Source organism: Schistocerca americana, chromosome 7, assembly GCF_021461395.2.
Source record: "Schistocerca americana isolate TAMUIC-IGC-003095 chromosome 7, iqSchAmer2.1, whole genome shotgun sequence".
NCBI lineage: Eukaryota > Metazoa > Arthropoda > Insecta > Orthoptera > Acrididae > Schistocerca > Schistocerca americana.
The window spans coordinates 608,123,471-608,144,734 of record NC_060125.1 but is presented as its reverse complement, the minus strand read 5'-3'; positions in this window follow the sequence as shown (position 1 = coordinate 608,144,734).

Below are 21,264 nucleotides of genomic sequence, written 5' to 3'. Positions count from 1 at the left end.
CTGCTAAACTAGACCCTTGTATCCTCAAAATTAACTGGATTGAGTGATTTTTGGTTAATTTCCAAGAATGTTTGCCTATCGATGCCGCGGGCTCCAAACGATAGATATCGAATATGCGATCCTAAATCGATCACGCGACTGTGATGGCGGGCGTTATGAACATGTTTATAGTGGTCAATACTGCAACGACAAAAGAAGAGCGTTACTAAAATAGTTGTAATTACAAAGGAAACGACTTTCCTTACGCTTCATCGACGTTGTCGCAATGAGAAAGTCCATTTTATGTGCATGCTACGGGAAGCATTCTCTTTTTGCCGTAACCTGGGTACACTCTGCCAATGTCACACAAAAATGTGGGTAGAGTGTCACATTTCCGACAAAACTTCAAACAATTTTCTACATTGCATAAGCATGGAATTAAATTCTTTCACGTGAGACAATCGGCCGTAGAAACGTCTACAATACCAGGCATCCCATTCACTACCGTCATATATCGTTTGGATTTTCCTAGCATCTCACAAATAATTTATCATAACGCCCGCCACCATACAGTCACGTGATTGATTTAGAATCGTACTTTCGATGTATATCGTTTGCAGCACGCGGCTTCGATGGGCAAAGCATTCTTGGAAATTACCGATTTATGCATGGGTTACTGCGTATTGTGAGACACGGGAGTAGGAAATAAGGTTTCTTGTTCGATGTTCGACGTGTAGTTCACATCAGTTTATCGCGCCTTTCTCCCGCTGTCATATTGTAACCCAGAGGTTCTTCCATGATTGTTGTCGTTAACAAGGAATACCAAAGTGGCTGTATGGGCGTATGTTGTATCTATGATTGCACGCCATATAAAACGAAAGGAAGTTACAAAAGTATTGTCACATTTAATTAATATTGTTTATCATTTTATCCGGATGCTTCTTATTGCTGCTATTCCTGAGGGTACAGATGCGAAGTTGTGCTTCATCTTGCAGCAGATTTCTTTGTAGTAAAGTCTATAAACGACTGCCAAATAAAATCTTTCCGCTCAGGTTTATCTCTGACCAACCAGTCACGGGACGTCGCTTTCATAGTTCACTTCACTTCTTGCACTTCGCCGGCCGGGGTGGCCGAGCGGTTCTAGGCGCTACAGTCTGGAACCGCGCGACCGCTACAGTCGCAGGTTCGAATCCTGCCTCGGGCAGGGGTGTGTGTGATGTCCGTAGGTTAGTTAGGTTTAAGTAGTTCTAAGTTCTAGGGGACTGATGAACTCAGATGTTAAGTCCCATAGTGCTCAGAGCCATTTTTCGATATAGCAGCCAAGGCTGCAGTCTCTCTTCTTCAGCCAGCTATTCGCATGGTTGCTTTCGCCGATCTACGGAGTGTTTTATGTCGTCGTGTTGCTCTTCTATGGGACGCACATTGGTCGACACTTCCCAATAATAAATTGCGGGACGTGAAAGCTCTTCCCTGTGCTTGGACCTCTTCCTCCCGAACTCGTCGTCGGGAAGAGGTAATTTTAACTAGACTCCGGATAGGGCACTGTCTTTTTAGCCATCGACATTTTTTAAGTGGCGATCCTCCCCCACTCTGTCCCCACTGCTCTCAACTGTGGACGGTGAGACACCTTTTACGCGAGTGCCCCTATTTTACTCCATTACGCGCCCGTCTGCAGCTGTCGCCTGATGTATCTTCCATTTTAGCAGATGACACGCGCTCAGCCGATCGCGTTCTCGAGTTTATTAGTGCCAGTGAGATGACGTCAGTCATTTGATGCTCTTTTTGTGGATAAACAACCCCCCCTTCCATAGTGTTTTTTTAAGCTTTCCTTCTGTTTTTAGTTTCCCCACTTTTTTGAGTTTCGCTCCCGTTGCTGCAGGTTTCCAGTTTCGTTTTTTTACCTTTTCCTAAGTCATAGACCGGGCGCTAATGACCGTAGCAGTTTTGCACCCTAAAACCATAACAAAAATAAAAAACGAAATGCCCTTCTTTGACCTTTTTCGACATTCTCCGTCAGTCCTACCTGACGCGGTTCCCACACAATACGGGCGGACACGTAGGCCTGATTCACTTCCTTAGTGTCCTTCCAATAAATCTCAGTCTTAGTTTGCTTCACCCGCAACAGTATCTATGTGACCTCCTCAGTTTTAAGTTATTCTTAATCTGTGTCGATGTCTCGTAAGCCGGCCCCAGTGGCCGAGCGGTTCTAGGCGCTACAGTCTCGAACCGTGCGACCCCTGCGATCGCAGGTTCGAATCCTGCCTCGGGCATGGATGTGTGTGATGTCCTTAGGTTAGTTAGGTTTAAGTAGTTCTACGTTCTAGGGGACTGATGACCTCAGAAGTTAAGTCCCATAGTGCTCAGAGCCATTTTTGATGTCTCGTAGGGACCGCCCGGTGTGTTGTAGCGTGCACCTCGAAGAGGTTCCACCATTTTGGTGAACAGGCCGTTAGTGCTCTGGCGAATAAGGTGGATGTTTCAGTATCTCCCACCCCCACGTACGCACTACGGGGTACGCCGTGTGGGATACAGAGGGATGTTCGTTACGAGCCGTCGGCTTTGGGAAGTGTCGTAGGAAACGTGCGACAAACGCCGTAAACAATATGGCGACTTTAACTTTATGTTATGAGCGACTTTGTCAAATGGGCTAAGCTGAAGATCAATCTGTCGCCACAATCAGTTTGTTTTTTTACTATCGCAAACGTTGGCTTCGACAATCCGTAACCAGACTGTTACATTCCAACCTAATCTACAGCTCGGGTTAAGCTACAGATGAATGTGTCACCACAAGAAGTTTTGTTCTTGCTTTCACATTTGTTGGCTTCTCCATCTAACAACAACACTGTGAATGTAATCACTAGAAGGTGACGTGATAGCAGCCATTAGCATTACGTCACTGATCAAACTCGACGACTCGTCTTGGACATTGTTCTTGACCTCACTGTGTGGCAGCGTGCATTGTCATGCAGTGTGGTGAGGTGCAGTACCAGTGGATGGTGTCGCTTCCTTCTGAGTATGAGACATAGGTGATGTCGCAAGAAATTTGCAGCAGTAAGCTGCAGTGGCCCTCTGCTATTGCGGTAGAACGTCATGCAGTGGATTAACCCACGAATATCGTTACCGATAACAACCATCGCTTCTGGACTAAATGCTTCAAGGCGAACTTTTTTTTATTTATTTATTTACAAGTCAAGTTCCGTAGGACCAAACTGAGGAGCAAATCTCCAAGGTCATGGAACGTGTCAGTATATGAACTTACAACATAAAAGTAATAACAGATAAAAATAAATTTTCATGAACCTGAAAAAAATCAGTCCATAAGTTTAAGTAAACGCTATCAGCAATACAATAAGAATCAGATTAAATTTTCAAGGAACTCCTCGACAGAATAGAATGAGTGACCCATGAGGAAACTCTTCAGTTTTGATTTGAAAGCGCTTGGATTACTGCTAAGATTTTTGAATTCGAGTGGCAGCTTATTGAAAATGGATGCTGCAGTATACTGCACACCTTTTTGCACAAGAGTTAAGGAGGTCCGATCCAAATGGAGGTTTGATTTCTGCCGAGTATTAACGGAGTGAAAGCTGCTTATTCTTGGGAATAAACTAATATTGGTAACAAGAAACGACATTAAAGAATGTACATACAGAGAGGCCAATGTCAGAATACCCAGACTCGTGAACAGAGGTCGACAAAAGGTTCGTGAACTCACACCACTTATTACCCGAACTGCCCGTTTCTGAGCCAAATATATCCTTCTAGAATGGGAAGAGTTACCCCAAAATATAATGCCATACGATATAAGTGAATGAAAATAAGCAAAGTAGACTAATTTAAGTGTCGAAGTATCACTCACTTTTTATACCGTTCGAATAGTAAAAATGGCTGTATTAAGTCTTTGAACAAGATCCTGAACGTGGGCTTTCCATGACAGCTTACTATCTATCTGAACAATCTAGAAATTTGAACTGTTCAGTTTCACTATTCATATGCCCGTTCTGTGAGATTAAAACGTCAGGTCTTGTTGAATTGTGTGTCAGAAACTGTATAAACTGAGTCTTACTGTGATTTAACGTTAGTTTATTTTCTACAAGCCATGAACTGAGGTCATTTGAAACCGAGTCAATGTTGTACACAACATCCTTTACTACCAAGCTAATGTCATTAGCAAACAGAAATATTTTAGAGTTACCCATAATACTAGAGGACATATGATTTATATAAATAAGGAACAGGAGCGGCCCCAACACTGATCCCTGGGGCACCCCCAACTTGACAGTGGGGCGAGGAGAACAATGTCGTTTCCGTTCACTGGACTGGACTACCACTTTATTTGTGGTTTGTACGACCGAGTCCATGTTTCGTAAAGTGACGATCCTTCCAAGGAAGGCTTCACCCTCCACCCCCCTGACCTTGTGGTAGCGACTGAGCAATTCCTATGCAAGGTCATAACGATGCCACAGTCGCACCTCTGTCATGGCATGCGGTACCTAAAGCGCTGCAGTTTCGTGGGTCCCAGGAACATTGTGCAAAAAGTGCAGTGCTGTTGTGTGGCACACGCCTGCCTCAGGTCCCGTGGTGTCCATGGTGGAGGAGGGGGGGGGGGGCCGGCGTCCCGGGCGGAGCACATCTTGAACGATATCCCTGCCATCCTGTGACACTGTCACCCATCTTTCCACAACACGATATGGCGACGCTGCTACGCCACAAGCCTCACGCCTCACGCAGTCCCAGAAAACATTATTGCGCGCTCCGATCACGTTCCCCTTCCATCTTGATCGACGCACATTGTTCGTCTTTCCTAGATACACTGTTAGTGCACACGAACTGGCCACCCTCACATTCAGACAGCACACACTGGAACTGACTTAAAAACACAGGTTTCGACTCTCGCCACATTACTTCAGCTGACCTGATGTTATCTACAACAGACAGCGCGAATGCCATTCGCCGCACATCCTTCATCTTACGGCAATGTTACCATTACTTTCAAACCAACACTCGTATTTTGGTGCACGATATTGACTTTTCTTAATTTTTGTTTATTTTATTGTATGCCAGGACAACCACGCTCCGCTTGTACAGTTATATGACATACAACAGTAAGCTGACTGTAACACAAGTGTGTACGTGGTTAATCAACCTTTTTTACCTACCGCCCACTTTAGTACCTCCGTTTATAGTAAAATGTTCTAACCAAATGGCTCTGAGCGCTATGGGACTTAACATCTGTGGTCATCAGTCCCCTAGAACTTAGAACTACTTAAACCTAACTAACCTAAGGACATCACACACATCCATGCCCGAAGCAGGATTCGAACCTGCGACCATAGCAGTCTCGCTGTTCCGGACTGAGCGCCTAGAACCACGAGACCACCGCGGCCGGCAAAATGTTCTAACCGCCCACTGGTTCCACAGTAATGGTGATTTACTAAGTTGTGAAGTAACTCTTCATAAAATTTATAAAGCAGGGTAATAGAAAGTTATTTCTTATCTCTAATGTCAATATTGCATCCATTGCCTCAGTTTTACTTCTCTACGTCAGAATTAGCTTAGATTTCTGGGTGCTGTAGCGAACTCCAGGTGGACTCCCTTGAACGAAGGACTGACGAACTCGCTGTTTAGTCCATTATTGTTCCAACCAACCAACCTGTTTGTTGGGTGAAGCAGGGAGATATGGAGTGAAAACTTTAAACAATCATGCTGGAGGAACATCCGCAATTGAGCATCGTAATAGGTATAGAAATCATCGCTTCAGTTGTGTAAGGCTTTTAGTTTTAAATTCTAGAGGTGTTTCGAGCTAACAGACACCCATCATCAGGTGCAGTTAGTGGTGTGGAGCTACACCTAGTGTCGCGAAAATGGGTAGAGCGCAGGCGAACACAACAAGCAAGGGCAGAGCAGGGACTTGCACATTATTTGTTAGCCCGAAACAGGTAGTGAATTTAAGAATAAAAGCCTTATAACTGAAAACACTAAAATTCTGTTGGTTTTTAAGACTCCCATGCGCAATGGAATGGAGGATATGTTTCAGTATTACAGGGCTCACGACTATGTTTTGTGATATTCTCCTCATAAACAGTTGTAATTACGTCTGAAGGTGCTGCTGTAAATACAACGCTTATTGTGCGGTTTAGGCCCCAGTGGAACACCCCCCCCCCCCCTGGAAATGTCTCATACCACACGAGTGTAACCCCAAATGTTTACGTGGTAGAGTAAAGATGATGTACACGCACGTGGTGACTGCGCAGCAATGGCCATCATAGTGTAAATGAGGCGGAATAAGGGGAACCAGCCCGAATTCACCGAGGCAGATGGAAGACCGCCTTGAAGACCACCCACGGGCTGATCGGCTGCCCGGACATCGCCACTAACCCACCAGGCGGATTCGTGCCAGGGACCGGCATGCCCTCCCACTCGGGAAGCAGCGCGTCAGACCGCGAGGCTAGCCGGGTGGGACAATGCATCCCTTACTTTTCTTAATTCTTTTTCGCTTGTTCGTATAAAATTGAACCTTTGAAATCTTCAGCACGCTGGCTATCGAATGGACGAGTACAATTATGTGACTATATGTGGGCATATTGTAACGGAACCTATTAAAGGCTTTACTTCGCCGAAGTATGCGATACCCTCCAAATTCAACCAGTTTAACGAGTATTTATGATTATAGAAAAGTTATTGTGTATGTTAACAATGATTGCATAACATGTCTCCATAAACAGTCAACCCATTAAATTATACTGAATAACTGACCCACACAAAAGGTAATTTCACTTGATCACTGACACAGCAAATGTCATCATGTAAAAACACTAAGTTCATCTTAAATAATTAATATGAAGTACGAAAAATAGTGGCCAACTTACGTATTTTGGATCTCCTTAAATCAAAATCACCCAGTGAAACCTATTTGTTCACTAGGACCGTTTTCACTCAGTATTCACGTAAACACTCCTATTTTAGACGAAAACCAATGTAATTCTTAATAATTCATGTTATTTACTTATTATGCAAATTAGAGAAGTCAATTGACAAACTTCTAAAAACGGCCTTTTTGTAACAAAGAATTATTCTGTCAAGTCAACAAATCCGTCTGTCATTTTAATAACCTGTTAAATTATGTCACTCGATATAAATTAATAACTTTTCTGCACAAATTACGATAACAGATGTACATGTGACTTATAAACTATATCTCTTTTTAGTAGTTCTTTGACAAGGTTATAAATACAAGCAGCAAGAAGGGTCGGGAGCGGAGTCTGAACGTCACTTTGGTAAAGTGTATGTGTGTTATTGTTCGAGGTGGATAAACATTGCAAAGAACATGTAAAAGAAGTGCTACATTGTGTTGTGTCATTGTCTTTGGCGGACAGTGGAATTAAGATGGCCACCAGAGTAATAAATATTTGAAGTTTAAATATTTGTTGGTTTCACTCATCATTTATCATCAAAAGCACATCAAAAACACGGGTCCTCGTCTTTTTACCCCTAGACAACCAGATTTAGAGCCAGCATTAGCATCGAGACACAGCAGCGATCCAGCAAGCAGCAGCGATTACCACAATGCATTTTAATGGCGCCAACCTAACATCAAGTGCTATCAAGCTCCGTAAATGGGAGTGAAATAGTGCGATTATAGCAATATCAACGACTAGGCGGCCATTATAATGTACACACATACTACTGTCAAATATAATGTAACGTGTCTTATAATATGTTGCGACAGACACTAATTGCGGTTCGTTTGTCAGTTATTAATATTTTAAGTAACATAATTGAAGAACAACGTATTAAGCGCCCACAAACATTGTTTCATAGATGCAGGCACCCATCCACCACCAACTCGAGTACACGTTACTGCTTTTGTGCAGATGGCGTTCTCTGGCAGAAACGTTTTCTTCATGGTTGACAACGTCCTGATCCTTGTTCCATTATGCGCATCAGTAGTTTAACGAATATGCAATAGACTTCGACACTCCCTTCTAATCATCCAACGAGGACATTATCGGAAGTCTGTAATCATTTCTAATGATGAAAATAAGACACAGATTTCGTAACTTGTCATCACTGTACGACTGAATAGTTACATTATGAAAAGCGCAGAATGCCTTCGACAAAAAATTCTCGAATATCAGAAGCACGACAGGCTGGACATGATCCAATAGCATAGAATTCATTATCGTTCTTCTTAAATAACCACTTGAACATATACTGTCTCAATGACCTTGTAATGAGAGGGTGACTCTAGCGGCCCAGAAAAAGTGCACGCAATGGGGAACAGGAAGCCATTACGTGAGTTAGATTTCAAGGAAATATCGTGTTTTAATTTCATAATGACGTCCTCAACGCCAACCTCTCCCAAAAGTACACTAGTCGTTCATAACGATCATTGTTGACGTAAAGCACAAAGATCCTGTTGTTATGGTGTGTGCTTTCGAAATCTCTGTAGAATTCTCATGTGCCATAATGTCTGACGTGATGTTAGCACTACAAATTCTTTTATGCCCAAGAAAATCAGGGGGCACAATGTACTTATCATATTTCTTGACGATCTCTCTTAAAGTCGAAAATGCGTAGTTTGTTTCGTTGTGGCAGCTCTGCAGGAATTTTGCATATTGTATTTTGTGAAATGAATGAAAGCAAATTAAGAAACGCCTTCAGTTTCAATAACATTCGTTGGTTGTAGTCACTTCTTGCTGCATTTACATTTCATACATCTTGTAGCTGAAACATGGGTGCCAACATTGCATTTTGACAGATACCAAAATAAACAAATACGTCTTACTCATAACAGATCTTAAAAGCATTTCTCATCTCAAATTTTCAGTGCCAAACGTGAAGCACCTTTCCAAAGTCAATATAGTTTTTGTTTATGGACTTATTTATGAATGTCACTGATAATTATTGAATGCAAAGTACATATCAAACGGATTTTGGGAACTTTAGATTAGTATCTCCACTTCTATGTAATGAACACATTTCATGTAAATACATTGCGCAATACTTGTAAAAAAAGACTGTGACCACACGCACGCGCGATCGCTCCCCCCCCCCCCCCCCCCACACACACACACACATACACAGAGCAATAGCAGATGCTCCTACCACTATCAAAACAAACAAAAGACGAACGCATCTCGCAATAGCAAAAGAACACAAAAACGTGAATACATTCACTGTTAGTGAAAGTGCTATGTGCTAAAATCTAATACATATAAGTGTAAGAAGAGTAAGAATGACTTAAACAACAAATAACTGAGAGCAATGATAAAAATTAATACTGTTTATAGAAATAAGTTAAAGCATGCATGCATGATCCTAGCAAGCAAAACTGTAAGAGAAAAAAAGTCATATTGTTACACTGACCACTCAAGATGGTTCAGAATGAAGCGAAACGCTCTTGGTCTTCAAATGACTTTCACTACAGCAGTAAAAGACGATATTTAACTCATACAACTGGTATATCTGCAACTGCGGGAAAAAGAAGCCGAAAAACAAAAAAAAAAGATAACTTGTATATGATTGTAATTACCATGTGTCGGAAAAATTTCTTCCTTTTGTCAGTGTGGGAGAATATAAAGTGAATATTATGTATTTCTATCGACATAAATATCAATAATAGCAACCTAATTTGTGTTTCTTTAGTTGCAGATAACTGAGCGACAACTGAGCATACAAAACTGTATTGAAGTACCCGATACACGGCCATTTCGTTACGAGGATATCAAAAGAAACTTTGCACGTTGTAGCTTTGTCCTCCTGACTTTTCATAGAGTAAAAAGTAAAACAAGAAATAATTACACTTTTATTTTAGTTGTGTAGAATCTTAAGGTAACTGAAAATACGGATATGCATAACATTTTAAATGTTGAAAGACGTAATAATCAAATACTGCTGTGTAAATGTCATTGACAAGTTTGAGAAACAAGTAACTGTATTACTGATGGAAAACATGATACAGTTAATAAAAACGAACAGAACGTAGGAGTGCACTTCTTGCAATGAACAACTAAAAACTGGAATGGAAGTATTAGATGAGCGGATGTGTATGGTCGCTTCTTCAGCCGATAAGGAAAGGAATCTATTTGAATTATTGAAAAATAATCGTGTAACAAGACAACATAATGGTAACAATATTGTGACTCATCAGACAACGAATACGAAAAACGCAATAGAAGAACGAAAGGGCCTTCGTGATTTTTAAGCAATAATTTATATTTAAGAAACTGAAAATCCGGCTAGAAGGGTAGTTGGCTTCGGCTTTTGTTAACTCTGTCAGTGACTGTAATTATAGTGGTATGAGCTGGTAATACAGTACTATCCATGGAATCGGAAAATGAATCGAAAGACTGAGTAAGTTAAAAAATTCTGCAAACAATAAACTGAAGTCAAATGTCATTATCATTGCTGAATCAAGACAGTTTTCTCTTTCTTTTTCTTTAGGAGAACTTGCTAATTTTCTCACAAACCCCTTAAAGTTGGCACAGATCTTACGGTAAATGCATAGAGTGATATTGTTCTTCAATATGGCGTAAGAGATTTTACACTTTATGAGTAAAACGATACTGTCACATTGGTACAAAAGACCTCTTGAATTTTATATGGCTTGGAGCTAAGGCATTTTAAGAACCTTGTTCGAATCAATATGAAACAAAAAAGAATAAAACGAAATGTAGCAGACGATAAAGGGAGGGAAATACGATCAATTATCTTCAGAGGCTAAGTATTCAGAGATGTAGTCCAGGAAATATTCGAAGAGAGGGGAAGTCATCTGGATCGATCTTTAGTGATCAGTTAACAGCCCGACCATTGCAATGACGAGCAATGGGGTTGATGGAAATGCGACCTTATTTAAGACTTATCTCAATATACTTACTGTATGAGTTAAGATGCCCGCAGACATGTCATGATGGTTGGATTTAGACCTCAACTGGATCCTCTTGAATCCGAAATCAACGTTTTAAGAGGATTCCATCTCACTGACGAACCTTCTTTTAAAGTTTGAAATGAAAGTTTAATCCATGGTGAACAAGGTCTTACAATTGGAAAAGGATGACTGTCTTAACGGCGTCCCCTGCTATTAAGTAAGGATCATCTCTGAGATTCGGTTCTCCAACTGCTGTTGATTCGATCTCCGTACCTTTGTTACACTCAAACAGATATTTTCAACTGCTTCTCTGCAAAGAGATAGGAAGGATGAGCAAAATACAGAAGATCGCCACTGGGTTTAGTCACAACAGATACTCATATCTTTCACATCATCACGAAGACGAACATCAGTGCTAACTTCAACGTCTACACAACCCCAAGGAAGGTCGCACACTTGCTTAAGGATACAGGGTACTCTACGGCTCAATATTATGTAGAAATCAACACCTATGTCTTTCAGGCCTGTTTGTAATGTATATGTTTTACAGATTTTTTGTTGATAGCAGGTAACACAGCACACTTTCTAAACAAATTAGAAATATTTTGAATATTTTAGAACCTACTTAGGGTTATTAAAAATTTCAAAGAAAGAGATGCAATTTTTTTCCAAAATGCTTCCCAAATTGAGGTACCATTTAATCCAATGTTATACATTTGAAGGTGACCAAATTTTTACCATATATGCACGACATGATGGCTGAGGTACTAGACCTACTTAATTTCTCCTATTATATATATTACAAGGATAAAAAAATATCACATCTTACATTTTAATTTTTATAATTTTTTCCTAATCACAATGTTATTTTTTCTATAATTTAGATGATTCTGCAATAAAGCTTAGGTCTGCAACATAAGTATCGACTATTGCAAGTTACAGAAAAAATTATATCAACGCTTTATGAACTTTAGGAAATAATTGTACCTGAATTCTGGAAAATACAACTTGCAGGAAATTGCTAATGAAGATATGAGTTCAATTAAACAGCGTCTCAGAACATTCCCGAAGCATAGTCTTCATCCTGCAGCATTTCTTCATTTTCAAGCTCCTCTTGGCGTTCCTTTTAGCACTTTTTGCTTCTTTGGTAAACTGAAGGGCGAATCTTTCAGCTTCATGCACCCCTTGTCTGTCACACACAAGCAATTGATCTTCCATATTAGAGCCACATTTTATGCCCATATTTCTCAGGACTTCCAACCTTCCTATCACTCCATCATTGAAACATATCACTGCATCTAGTGCACCAACTTTTAATGTATTTAGTCCCACAAAAACATTCTTGGGTAATCATTCCCATATCGATGGTTGAAAGTTTCATTTGCAGTCAGAGTGCCCCCATGAAGACATTTACTAAGCAAAACAGGGTCACTCAGGTCTCTACAAATTGGTTTTCTTTCATTCATAACAGGCTCAGGAAGAGAATTCTTATGATGGTATATTTGACAACTTTCTTTTGCTTTTTGGTAACCACACCAAGAATCTGCTCCTTTAGGGCAAAGTCCGTCAACGCGGTGGTCATCTGTGGGCTACTTATGAAAGTAGGTGGGCCATACAGCTTTTCACATTGCTGTAACATCATTCAGAGGTGCAGTTCTTCTAATAGCAGTCCATAATAACTCTGAAGAAGGTGTGTTTCAGTTTCTGTCAATCTGCCTCAGCCAGACAGAGATTTTCCATCAGATAGCAACTTTCCTTTCATTTCTCTTCGTAGCTTCCTCAATGTAGCACGAATCCTCTTTTGCACATGTCCACAACACACTAGTTTTGTTGTGGAAACAAAGTTCACAGTTCGTTTCGAAATAATACTGGTTTCTGTAACAGAAATAAAGGGGGCGTAGCGGCATACATGACCATAACTTTAAAAGGCCCTTTTTCATTTGAAACCCTATAATGTATATATCAGTGTAATCAGGAGAGACTATAGAATTTAATAAAGTCATAAAAAATTTCGATTTTTCCACCATTTATAAGCTCCCTGTATCGTTAACTCTAAGATGCGACACTCTTCCTCGACCTTCTTTTGACTCATCGTTCTGAATGACTATCGACAGCTTTTCTTCATCAAACGGTATTATTTGTTTTCTGGCACACAAATGAGGCTTCATCATTAGTTTCTCAAATCCACAATTCGCTTGGATATAGTTGCGTATCTTAGTGTTGTCATTTTGTCCAGGGCTGCAGGTCGAGAGATTCGTATGATATCAGGTGATGTTGAAAGTTTGAATAACAAACGAAGACCTTAAGCAACATTTATTTGTTATTGTTATTAATCTGCAGCATAAATAAAAACATTTACCTGCTGCACTCCCACGTGGCTGCCGCCAGTGTTACCAACTAATCAGAAACGAAAATACAAGCAGTGCACAATCTGAAGATGTCATACCAAACCAAACCCAACCAAACCATCCGTCGCTCCAGTCACAGTGCCGGTGACCGCCGTAGTAGTGTCATCCACAAACCGTAAAGTTTTTATTTCTTCTCCATGAATTTTGATTTCTCTTCCAAATTTCTACTTGGCTTCTATTCCTGTTTGCTCTGTGTATAGGATTTATCTATGTCCCTCAGCTTAGGCAGCTTTTTTTTTAATAATGGTGGCTTATGACGTCATTGTTATGTTATCAACAAACACATATGTCAGAATTACGCAATGTGTTTTGAATAGAGTTATCCTCCACACAGTTTCAAGCAACGCTGAAGGCCAACTTTAATCAAGATTCATTGGTTCAAAATATAGTTCAGGGACCCTCATAAGTGACCAGTTCTGTTTGCATGCAAATCACTTTTATAGTTCGTTGATTGAACTGGCTTGACATGGGACTAGAGCGCCTAAAAACATACCAAACAAACACACTATAAAATGTAGAAATGAAAACTGAAAAGTGTTCGTTTGGTGTGTTCTACAAAGCATTGCATTTGATTAGTAGATTGCAGACTTGTAATAGACTTTGTAAAGGAAAAGTATCTTGGAAGATATTGATGCATTTTTATCAGTATTTTAATTAATTACTGACAGTTAAAAATAGTCTTCTAGATTAAACTAACTACCTGTGTTAACGTACTGTGATCTCATCCTTCGACTGAGATACTTCGAGCTATCTCCCACAAAATGTACTACATCTACATCAATGTGCGTAAGAGGTGATTCTCGATTAATGTAAGTAATGTTGGGCATAATATCTAAAAAGAAAACCAAGAGCGAGAATTTGAATCACAGGGTGAAAGCTCAAAAGTTAAGTACAGATGAAAGGAGTACCAAATATTAAAAGAGACTGATATCTTCAATCAATTTGGTGTTGTAGACGACAGTGTCGGCTATGTTGCCCCACATCCAACTTTTATTACACGCACGTATCGATGAAGTATTTGCAATAGGTCTTAGATTTACAAAAGGGAGAGCGGGCAGTTCAATTGAATTATACTGCAGGCTCCTGTTAGGGACCTGGTGCTTGCACTTGCTGAGTCCAGAGTAAACCCCAAGTAAACAGCAATTAGTACTGTGCGGACACTTTGAAGTGGCCGGCGGCACGAGAGTAAACAATGGACGAGATGAGCTGTGAGGGGAAACAGGGTCCGCCTCTCTCTGGCAAGGCTGCCAACCTATACACGTGTTCTGTGTCTTTGCGAAAGCAGAGCTGACACGGGGTGATAGCGATGGCCGACTATTTCTAGGGTTGTGGGAGTCGCACTTAAACCTCTTGACGGACCTGTAGCAACCTTTTCACTTATTTCAAAATGAGAGAAGGAAAGAAAGAGCAACACTCAACAGAAAGCAAAGCTAAGAATGCAGAACTTTCGGTAATGCCTGCTACGATTGCTTGCTCAAGATGTACAGGGTTATTCTAAATGACAGACCCATTTTCAAAAATTCGTATGTATTCAAGTGCAAAACCAAGATGAACATGTCTTATACGAATGAAAAGAGGAAGTTTCCAAGTCTTTGGCAGGCAGTAATGGCTTCAGAAAGCGGCCTGTAGAGTTCGCGCGGCAATAGGGCCGTCATTCCATTTCACTGTCAGTTGTGAGTGAGATGACGACTGTGGAGCACAAGGTTTTCTGCGTTCTTGAGTTCGCGAAAATTGAGTCGCAAATTGTAGTGTAGCGGGCATTTGGTACCAAATTCGGTATTCAGTCACCAACTCGCAAAAGCATTAGCCGTTGGTTTAAGCAATTTAAACAGCCTGGGAGTGTGTGCAAAGGAAAAGCACAGGCCTACCGCGTGTGTCAGAGGATGATGTCCGACAGATTCAAGAAAGTTTCGTGTGCAGTCTCAGTAAGTCTACCAACAGAGCCAGTCGAAAACTTGGAATAACCCAACCAACTGTATGGAAAGTTCTGAGACGGCGTTTGCTGTACAAGCTGTAGCGATTACAACTTCTGCAACCTCTCAACCCCAATGACAAAGGGAAGCGTCTCGTACTTTGTGGCTATATACTAGCAGAAATGGAGGATGATGCATTTCTACAGCGTGTAATTTTTAGCGATGAAGCGGCGTTCCACCTTAGTGGGAAAGTCAACCGACACAGTGTTCACATACGGGGTTTGGAAAATCCACATTCACCATTGCAACACGAAAGATTCACCGAAGGTCAACGTGTTCTGTGCCGTATAGCGTACGAAGGTTTATGGACAATTTTTCTTTGCGGAAAAAACTGTAATGGGAATTACGTACCTGGGCATGTTGGAACAATGGCTCTTCCCTCAAGTTATGGAATATTCCCAGGACTTCATTTTCCAACAGGATGGAGCCCCGCCCCATTGCCGCCATGATGTACGAGGATTTTTGAATGACTCTCTCCCCCAGCACTGGATCGGTCAGAGAGGACTTGAGGGCCTGGCTCTCCACCTCTGGCCACCGAGATCTTCTGATTTCACAGCCTGTGACTATTTCTTGTGGGGTTGTGTGAGGGAAGCTGTTTACGTCGCGCCTCAACCAACCACTTTGGACGATCTCCAGAACTGGGTCACTGGTGCTGCGCACTCAGTAACAGCAGATGTGCTTTCACGTGTGTGGGACGAGTTTGGCAACCGGGTCGATATATACCGTACAGCCAATGGTGCCCACATTGAACACTGATAACATTTATCACGTTACTAATTATTAAGAAAATTATTATTAACTAATTAATTAAAATTATTAAATTGATATCAAACATCATTAAAAACTTTGAAACTTCCTCTTTTCATTTGGTATAAAGCTTGTTCATTTTGAATTTGTACTTGCATAAATATGAAGTTTTGAAAATGAGTCCATCATTTAGAATGACCCTGTATACACAAAGAGGAACACAGAATGTTTATAAGCGGATCAACAAAATGGTTCAAATGGCTCTGAGCACTATGCGACTTAAATTCTGAGGTCATCAGTCGCCTAGAACTTAGAACGAATTAAACCTAACTAACCTAAGGACATCACACACATCCATGCCCGAGGCAGGATTCGAACCTACGACCGTAGCGGTCGCTCGGCTCCATACTGTAGCGCCCAGAACCGCACGGCCACTCCGGCCGGTGCGGATCAACAACCAACTCTTAGTTGGTTGTTGTCTGTTACATATTGTGAGACTAATGTAAACACGTAATTCATAAAGGATAGATGGACAGACGTATGTTCACCGTCCAACAACAATCCTTTGTGTGGTATTTTCTGTTCTTCAAAGTTTGTTGGTGACGCACTCAAACACCTTCTATATCTACATCTACATGGATACTCTGCAAATCACATTTAAGTGCCTGGCAGAGCGTTCATCGAACCACCTTCACAATTGTCAATTATTCCAAACTCGTATAGCGCGCGGAAAGAACGAACGCCTGTATCTTTCCGTACGAGCTCTGATTTCCCTTATTTTATCGTGGTTATCGTTTCTCCTTATGTAGGTCGGTGTCAACAAGATATTTTCGCACTCTAAGGAGAAAGTTGGTGACTGGAATTTCGTGAGAAGATTCCGTCGCAAAGAAAAACGCCTTTCTTTTAATGATGTCCTGTATCATTTCTGTGACACTCTCTCCCATATTTCGCGATAATACAAAACGTGCTGCCCTTCTTGTAATTTACCTTGCACATTTATCAGTTTTACTCTCGTGTAATTTTCGTGCAAGGTTTTCTTATCTTACTAAACGATGGCAATAATCTTCCAGTCTCAATGCAACCAACGCTAGTATTGAATATCCACAAAGCTCCAGAATGAGATTTTCACTCTGCAGCGGAGTGTGCGCTGATATGAAACTTCCTGGCAGATTAAAACTGTGGGCCCGACCGAGACTCGAACTCGGGACCTTTGCCTTTCGCGGGCAAGTGCTCTACCATCTGACCTACCGAAGCACGACTCACGCCCGGTACTCACAGCTTTACTTCTGCCAGTATCTCGTCTCCTACCTTCCAAACTTTACAGAAGCTCTCCTGCGAACCTTGCAGGTCGGGCACACAGTTTTAATCTGCCAGGAAGTTTCATATCAGCGCACACTCCGCTGCAGAGTGAAAATCTCATTCTGGAAACATCCCCCAGGCTGTGGCTAAGCCATGTCTCCGCTATATCCTTTCTTTCAGGAGTGCTAGTTCTGCAAGGTTCGCAGGAGAGCTTCTGTAAAGTTTGGAAGGTAGGAGACGAGATACTGGCAGAAGTAAAGCTGTGAGTAGCGGGCGTGAGTCGTGCTTCGGTAGCTCATATGGTAGAGCACTTGCCCGCGAAAGGCAAAGGTCCCGAGTTCGAGTCTCGGTCGGGCACACAGTTTTAATCTGCCAGGAAGTTTCATCCACAAAGCTATGTTTCTCTTCTACTGGAGCACTTTTTAAAACCGCTTTTTTGAAACTGTTTACTTAGAAAAAAGAGATCTTTTACTTCTTGTCAAAGCAGTACGAATAGTAAGAATCGTACGAATAGAAAGAATTCGCCGAATACGGCGTATCCATCTAACGTGCCATTGACATGTAAACACCATTCGACGGTTTCGCAATACAACACTAATAGGAACGGTAAGGATAGTATTGTCGAAGCAAGCGAATGTGAGTGATGTATTCATACGAAGAACAAGTCGATATGCTTCTCAATGCCAACGAAATTCAGTGAGAGCTAGAGGCTTACACGCTGAAAAATATCGTCAACGTACTCATCCTACGCGTCGTACGTTTAAATATGTGCATATGATAAATTGAGAACAACCGGATCTTTAACGCTTGGGAAACATATCCGGCAAGGGAAAGTTACTAAAGAGGAAACGGAAATTGGTACTCTTGCCACTATGGTTCGAGATCCTTGTGTTAGTTCGCGTCAAATCGCAAGAGAATCTGGTATGAGCCAGAGTAGTGTTGTTCATGTTCTGCATCGCCATAAATATCATCCGTACCATATCAGTCTCCACCAAGAATTAACCAGTACGGATTGTATGCGTCGCATTGAATTCTGCCGATGGGCTCCACTTCAGATTCAGAGGGATGACACATTTATTAATTTGATTTTACTTACTGACGAGGCTAAATTGACGAGCCATGGAAATGTTGATTTGGATAACATTCATTATTGGGCAGCTGGAAATCCATGTTGGCTGCGACAAGTTGCACACCGAAAACCGTAGTCGGTGAATGTATGGTGTGGGATTCTGGAGGACAGAATTATAGGCACCTATTACATCGAAGGAAATATTAATGGCAGGAAGTACACCACACTCGTGCAAGAAACCTTAGGTCTGCCGTTGGCTGAAGTACCTTAGGAACAGGGAACCGTTGCATTGGACGCGGAGTAGATGTGTCGTGGCCGGCTCGTTCGCCAGACTTGAATCTTCTAGGTATTTTCTTGTGGCGATTCGTAAAATACATTCTTTATAAAGACGTTCTATCTACACCTGAAGATATACGAGAGAGAATAATCAGAGCATGTAATTCGATAAGTGCCGATGTGATAAGGAATACCACTGAATCCATGATAAGTACACTACTGGACATTAAAATTGCTACAGCACGAAGATGACGTGCTACAGACGCGAAATTTAACAGACAGGAAGAAAATGCTGCGATATGCAAATGATTAGCTTTTCAGAGCATTCACACAAGGTCGGCGCCGGTGGTGACACCTACAACGTGCTGACATGGGGGAAGTTTACAACCGATTTCTCATACACAAACAGCAGTTGACCGGCGTTTCCTGGTGAAACGTTGTTGTGATGCCTAGTGTAAGGAGGAGAAATGCGTACCATCACGTTTCCGACTTTGATAAAGGTCAGATTGTAGCCTATCGCGATTGCGGTTTATCGTATCGCGACATTGCTGCTCGCGTTGGTCGAGATCCAATGACTGTTAGCAGAATATGGAAACTGTGGGTTCAGGACGGTAATACGGAACGCCGTGCTGGATCCCAACGGCCTCGTATCACTAGCAGTCGAGATGACAGTCATCTTATCCGCGTGGCTCTAACGGATCGTGCAGCCACGTCTCGATCCCTGAGTCAACAGATGGGAACGTTTGCAAGACTACAACCATCTGTACGAACAGTTCGCCGACGTTTGCAGCAGCATGGACTATCAGCTCGGAGACAATGGCTGCGGTTACCCTTGATGCTGCACCACAGACAGGAGCGCCTGCGATGGTGTACTCAACGACGAACCTGGGTGCACGAATGGCAAAACCTCATTTTTTCGGATGAATCCAGGTTCTGTTTACAGAATCATGCTGGTCGCATTCTTAGTTTGGCGACATCGCGGTGAACGCACATTGGAAGCGTGTATTCGTCGTCGCCATACTGGCGTATCACCCGGCGTGATGGTATGGGGTGCCACTGGTTACACGTCTCGGTCACCTCTTGTTCGCACTGACGGCACTTTGAACAGTGGACGTTACATTTCAGATGTGTTACGACCCGTGGCTCTACCCTTCATTCGATCCCTGCAAACCCCTACATTTCAGCAGGATAATGCACGACCGCATGTTGCAGGTCCTGTACGGGCCTTTCTGGATACAGAAAATGTTAGACTGCTGCCCTGGCCAGCACATTCTCCAGATCTCTCACCAATTGAAAACGTCTGGTCAATGGTGGACGAGAAACTGGCTGGTTAGAATACGCCAGTCCCTACTCTTGATGAACTGTGGTATCATGTTGAAGCTGCATGGGCAGCTGTACCTGTACACGCCATCCAAGCTCTCTTTGACTCAATGCCCAGGCGTATCAAGGCCTTTATTACGAACAGAGGTGGTTGTTCCGGGTACTGATTTCTCAAGATCTATACACACAAACTGCGTGAAAATGTAAACACATGTCAGTTCTAGTATAATATATTTGTTCAATGAATACCCGTTTATTATCTGCATTTCTTCTTGGTGTAGCAATTTTAATGGCCAGTGGAGTAGAGTGCAGCACTGCATTGGTACCAATGGTCATAACTTCGAAAACCTTCTGTAAATGAATGTTAATGCTACCTTTGTGACCTTCTTTGGCCTCCAAAGACCTTACTGTTACACATCATTAGATTCGTCTCGACAGCCGCTGTCGGGAAATAAGTACCAAACTATGGCATCCCAATAAAAAAAAAAGGTGACCTTCATATGTCTGAAGCGACCCGACCTAGCAACAGTAAGCCAAGGTCATATTATGGCCCCCATTGTCCCAGGCAACTTTTGTCCCACAAACTTTTCGGCTCCTATCAAACTTTCGGAGTTATTCGAGGTGAAAATAGTTGGTGACTCACCCTGTATGTAGAAGTATCCGGCAAAGTCTGCCTCTTAATACATATCGTCACTCGTTCGATATCGCTGAATGATCGACTTCATGACTGGCCTTATGAACATGGTGAATCAGTGAATGCAAGATCACATCTCGTTACCCCCATGTTGAATCTGAATTGAAGTGGCGACACTGTTTTAACAGCAAGTAGTGGAGACTGTAACACTGCCGTGAACGCGGCAAGTATCTCGGGGGCCGGAATGAGCCCCGCTCGTTTCTGGGAGGACGCAATTCGCGCAGGCTGCCCACTTTGCCGCTCTGGCCCCCCGCGCCCACGCCGCGCTGTCTTCTGGCCAATTAGTGCCTCCGCAGGCCGACCGAGTGGCTCTCTCTCGGCCCACGGCCGACCGCCGCGCCGCCAATTTGCCGGCAGTCGCCCGTGCAGTGGGCCGGACGCAAACTGCCCGCCCGACCACTCCACTCCATCCCGGCACGCACTTTGCGCAGCCTTCGACCGCGCTGCAAGCGTCCAACATTTTCACGTACGCTGTTGTCTCGAAAGGGTATCCGAACTGAGGTGAATGTACCTCTCGTGATGCAGTGCAATTCCCAATGTTTGAAAACTTATTTTGTATACTTCAGATTCATCTACATCTGCATCCATACTCGGCAAGCCACCTGACGGTGTGTGGCGGTGGGTACGTTGAG